Genomic DNA, 6,000 nt, shown 5'->3' on the forward strand with positions numbered 1-6,000 from the left:
GCATGACTAAAGTAGTTCCAGGAAGGTCTTTGAATGCTTGAATCTGATTGGTTGACGAACATTCTAAGGTGTGCAATTATTTTCAGGGAAACACACGGCTTAAGTAGTTCCAGGCAGGGCTCAACCGCATTACACGTCCATAACACTTCACCAAATGATTTCAGCTATTTCAAAGGTCCTTACAGCTTACAACGGCAAAAGAACCAAAACCCACAACGACAGGATCTGAGCAAATAACAAGAAGTTAAAACTCCAACAAGTTGACTCCAGTCCGTTGAATTATTAGAAAATAATGCTAAATAAACAATGGCTGCATCACCACCTCAAGTGTGCATATTTCCAAATAATTAAATGGACTGTAGTCAATTATTCCTTACTTAATGCATTAACTAATGTTAACTAATGGGATACTTATTGTAAAGTGTTACTCATGAATCAGTATCAATCAGAATACCGCCAAATTCCGAATCATATATCGATATACTGTACATGTAATCGTAGTCAACAGCTATGTTTCCATCACGCTATTTTAATGCGCATTTTGAAGTATCGCATGAGAAATGAGTGATGGAAAAGCCAAATTTCAAATAAAAATCCCTTAATTCGACAAAAAGTTTTTACGCTCGCTTGAGCTGGTTTTTGACTTGTGCGAAAAAGGGTTAATGCAAATAATGGGAGATGGAAATGCATTTTGTGAATAAATTCCTACAAGCGCATCAAAAAAGTCATGTGACTTTGTGCTATGGGGCAGCAAAACATATGGACCGATATCATTCCACAGCATCTGAAATGTTGTTATGGCCATTCGGAAATGCCCGAGCAAAGTCTGTCATCAAAGTATCTCTGTTTAATTGCCTACCAGAAATGTCTTACACGACTGCGTTCCCAAACAGCAGCATCCACCTCCGAAAGCAATGACCGCATTCATTGTGTTTCGTCTGCTTGCTCTGAGGCACAGGTAATTTATTATATATGAAAATTATTATATTCAGTATATTCTCCTACTTTTATTAGTGATTTATAGTGCCAGATTATCAGGAAGTGACAATTTTGTTCTCTTTGACTCGTTGGATGGAAATGGTGCTTGTTCGCAAATGTTTTATGCGATATTCCAATTTTGCGCATAAGTTAAATTCGCAACTTTGGATGGAAACCCGGCTATTCTGATGATAGTCTCAGCCTCAAATGTCACGCCCACAGACTGCTGGCTGAACATCTGATGCATATCGTACACAAAATTGGAAACACTTCAGGGGTTTAAAAGACATCATTGGATTATAATAATAATTATAATAATAATTCCATATATTTATATAGCACTTTTCTGGGCACTCAAAGTGCTTTACACAGAAGGGGAGAATCTCCTCAACCACCACCAGTGTGCAGCATCCACCTAGATGATGCGACGGCAGCCACAGGACAACGGTGCAGTGCGCTCACCACACACCAGCTACAGGTGGAGAGGAGGGGGCGAGGCCATGCTGCGCTGCTTTAGAGGACGGTGCTTTTTGACAGTATAGTGTCCCCATCACTATATTCTTCAGTGGGCAATCAGTCTTCCCTGACCCTTGGGCTGCAGGGTGATATGGCTGCTGGCAATATTATAGATTGTAGATTGGTTGAATTATACAGGATTTCCATGTCGCTTTCTTTAACGCAGAGGTCCCCAACCACCGGGTCACGACCCACTACTGGGCCATGGAAGAATTGCTACCGGGTCACAAGAATGTTCTGGGAAAAATGTGTATAGATAGGCTTATGTGCGGGTGATCAGAACTCAGGTGACTGTGATCGGGTAATTATCCTGGATGGTGACTGAAGTGACTGTGATGAATCCTTGACAATATGACACTACAGTATATTATTTATTGCGCGGTAATGATTGTTCTAATTATTCTGTATTTTCGTTGTATGCGATTGATATGGAGTAGCAATTTGACTATTTCATGTTAAATTAGTAAATGAAAGATTGTTCTTAGGGGTTAAATGGAGTGCAGTTGATCCGTGATTCGTACAGAACAGACCCCACTGTTCGGCACACATCTGATTTGCAGGTTAATTAGCTAAACCACAAGACGAAACTAAACGAAATGAAAGATAACTTCATTACTCGCATGCTGTTCTTGCACACACTCGGCGTGCACAAGCATAGAGTCGTGTTTTAGACAGCGCGTGAATGATTCCTCTTTCACGTCTCCCTGCATTTAAGATACATACACATTAACAACGCCGTTTGCTTCCGTTACTTGATCTTTTTATTTTGGTGCGTCAATCTATTAAGTTACTTAGTATAGGAAATTATGATCCGCACTCACGAGTAACAGTGTTCTTTTTTCGCTTTATTTTACATTCATTACTGATGGGAAAAGACACAAACGTTTCGGACCGAAACGTTAGAGATTATAGATACATACACATAAAATTATATCAAAAACCCTTCACGGCATTGTCATTCTCTGTGCTTTAATTTTTTTCTTTGTTTCTTGCTTATCCAAAAATAACCCCAACCCGTGATGCCGTGACCCCCTCATGAAAGAATGACAGACATTGTGTTTACACCTGTGACGAAACTTATATATTTTTATTTCTTATTTACTTGTTCTGTTTTTTATTTTTTTATTCTTCTTTTATTATCTGTGTTTTTGTACTGTCGCTGTCATTGTGTTGCACTGCGGAAGCTTCCGTCATGAAAACAAATTCCTCGTATGTGAAAGCATAACTGGCAATAAAGCTCATTCTGATTCTGATTCTGATGACCATTTATAAGGATCAACTAAATGCTGGATTTTAAAAAGTATGTGAAATATTTAAAGTTTGTGGCATAGAAAGAGTTATACACACCAGTCTGTTATTGTGGGGACATTTCCATGCCTCTAAACATGACGTGGCACAAAACGAAACATGATTGGTTGCTTTACTTGTTAGTCATATGGCCACTTGGGCGGGCCTTAGCCATTCAAATATGCCAAGGTTCCCAGACCTTCTGCTGTCAGTCTGAAGGTCTGGCTACACGAGACTAATGTGAGTATGCCAACAAAGTGGCATACTCCAGTTTTAAATACAATTTAAAAAGAACGGTAAATTCTTGATTTCCAACTATCTACTGTAATCTGCATCTTGCACCTCTGCGACACAAAACAAAGTGTCCTGAAACAGAATATGTCAGAAGGTTTATCAGTAGAGCATGAAAGCGGCAGTTTCCAGCAGAGAGACTGTAAGACAACTGGCTCTTATAAACGAGATAATCAGTCAATCAAACCCCTGCTTGTGTGAAAAACTGATCTCATTACCTTCAGCCTTCAGGGACTCATCAGTGCATGAATCTAAAAGTTAAAAGTGCTGCAATGACACAGTCTAAACTACATGGATTTACAAGTGCATGGATATAAACTATCGGACAAGAGTTATGTTGGCTCCATGTGTGTCTGTGTTTGTATGTGTGCGCCAGAGCTATTTGGATCAGCATGTGAGCGATGACTCACTCCTCACTGCTGTCTAAACGTCATCTCTGTTAGCAGGCTGTTGCATTCAACACTAAAGCTGCCCGCGATGCAGGAAATTACCAATGCAAACACATGCAAACAGAGTGGCAAGACTGGTCAGCTTTTTAGTGTGTGCACAAAGTTAGGTTACACACTTCCTAAAGCCATCGCAGAAGTATACTGCTTTTTAGCTCTTCAAAATATTTTATTTGCCAAAACACAATTATGTAGGATGGACCTCAAGGTCTGTGGAAACCATTTTCACATCACCCCACTCATTTTTAAAATCTGAGCCTTATGGACAAGACAAAACGTTTTATGCCACCTCTGAGCAGCATTAAACAGTCTGAGGAAAGACTTAATTTAAAGACTTAACTTAAAAAGACTTTAAAAACATATTTAAATTCAAATTTTGGAATATTGCATACAAATTCTGAATGGAAACACCAGAATGTGTGAATACATTTTTCAAAAGCTGCATTAAAAAACTGAGCTTCATACCATTTTTTTTTATTCGGTATGAAAATGTGCAATAAATACAATGGAAACTTGTGAGGAAATGAGGAAAGAAAGAATACAAATTGCAAGTAGTTTTTATGATATTCTCATTTTTCATATCAATTAAATTGGAAACAATTTTAAGCGAAGTGTAGTAGAGTAGTAGAGAGTAGTAGTGAAGTATTAGTGTAGCCTAATAGATTTCTGTAATAGTTGCATATATCGTTGCTAAGATGATCTGGGTTACTTGTTGTTATTGTGTTGCTAGGGTATTCTGGCTGGTTCCTAGGTGATTTCTTACTGACCCAAGTCAAAAGAGGCCACCCTCAAACCTCTATGATATTCTGGTGCCTAGATATGGTTCCTCCTTCAGTGCAAGTGATTGTTTAATAAGTCCGTCAGATGAAAATTGTCTAATCAATTAGAAATGGAAAAGCAAACAACACCAGTGCATGGATGCATGGAACCTTGGGAACATTTGGATATAAACTGACAATCGCATGCTAACCTGTAATCTCAATAAATGTTCTATATAACAATGCTTTAAAATCGAAATAAATCCAAATACGTTACATTTTAATATAATGGCACATTTCAATGTGAAAGAAAACAAGAAACAGTCAACATTAGCGGTTTCCATCCACCTGTAATGTGGGTTTTGTTTTTATGTTCATGTTTTCATGTCTTTTATTTGGAGTTTAGTCATGGTCCCTGTTGGTGTCATGCTTCCCTTGCCTTTATGTATTCCTGCCTAGTCTATGTGTCATGTTCTGATTGGTTCTCTGGTTCATGTGTCATGTTCTTATTGGTTGTCTTTGTCATGTGTCTTGTCTCTCATTGGTTGGTTCTTGTCATGTGACCTGTATTGTTTGATATAAATAGCCCTGTTCCCATTCTCTCATGTTGAGTATTAAACTGTGTAACAGGCCCGGACTGGCCATCGGGAGCACTGGGAGAATTCCCGGTGGCCTGGTGGCTGATTTGGCCTGCTGCCCTGTTTTTTTGTTTTGTTATTATTATTATTATTATTATTATTATTAATATTTTATATTTATACCTTCTCAATGTACCAAGTGATCATTTCCAGTTTTTTAATTCGATAATAAATCAAAAATCGGTTTGTCTTGACTGGCAGCGCTGCTCTACACGAATCGGCTCACGTGTGTTCCGCGCTTCCGTCAAACGATTCCGAACAGAACCGATGCGCGGGACTCGATGAAAGAAGAAGCGGCCAGAAGAAGCAGTGAAATGTATTGTCATGCATAAAGTAATCACATCACAACCGAATCACCACCTCTGCATTATTTTCTAATAATTCAACAACCCCTCACCTCAAGACAGGCCCGGACTGGCCATCGGGGGCTTTTTTTAGCTATTATTATTATTATTATTATTATTATTATTATTTTATATGTATGCCTTCTCAATTTATCAAAGTGATTATTTCCGATTTTTTTCATTCGATAATAAATCGATAATAAATCATAAATCGGTTAGTCTTGACTGGCAGCACTGCGCTACACGAATCGGCTCACGTCTGTTCCGCACTTCCGTCAAACGATTCCGAACAGAACCGATGCGCGGGACTCGATGAAAGAGAGAAAGCGGACAGAAGAAGCAGTGAAATGTAGCAACATCACTGACCTGTTCAGGGCTTCAAGTGCAGGTCAGTTTCATCTGTAAATACACTAGATAGCTTTGTCTTTATTAACCTAATTGAGTATTAAACTGCTAGTATCTGTTAGGCTCAGTAGCACCCCATTATTATTACCATTCAGAATACTGTGCTAAAGGACATCAATATCGATTGTAAAGTTACATTAAAAAAAATTGCAGAGATGGATATTCACATTAACTTATTGTACAGGGAGGGAGGGAGCTAGAGCAGACAGCAACACAAAAATAATATGAGTAACAGCTAGGGCTGCACGATTAATCGAATGCGATTGTCATGCGCATTTTGATAGTAATGCCGGTTCTGTAATCAGCAGAAAATTATCATCACGGGCTTTCAGATGGC

The 6,000-nt window shown here is 38.7% G+C and overlaps 1 protein-coding gene across 3 annotated transcripts in view; it reads right to left on the bottom strand.

Annotated features, from left to right (window-relative positions):
- gramd4a (GRAM domain containing 4a) overlaps positions 1-6,000 on the bottom strand; it is a 64,111-nt gene that overhangs the window by 46,338 nt on the left and 11,773 nt on the right. The window lies entirely within an intron of this gene.

Source organism: Sinocyclocheilus anshuiensis, unplaced genomic scaffold, assembly GCF_001515605.1.
Source record: "Sinocyclocheilus anshuiensis isolate Anshui unplaced genomic scaffold, SAMN03320099.WGS_v1.1 scaffold1016, whole genome shotgun sequence".
Lineage (NCBI taxonomy): Eukaryota > Metazoa > Chordata > Actinopteri > Cypriniformes > Cyprinidae > Sinocyclocheilus > Sinocyclocheilus anshuiensis.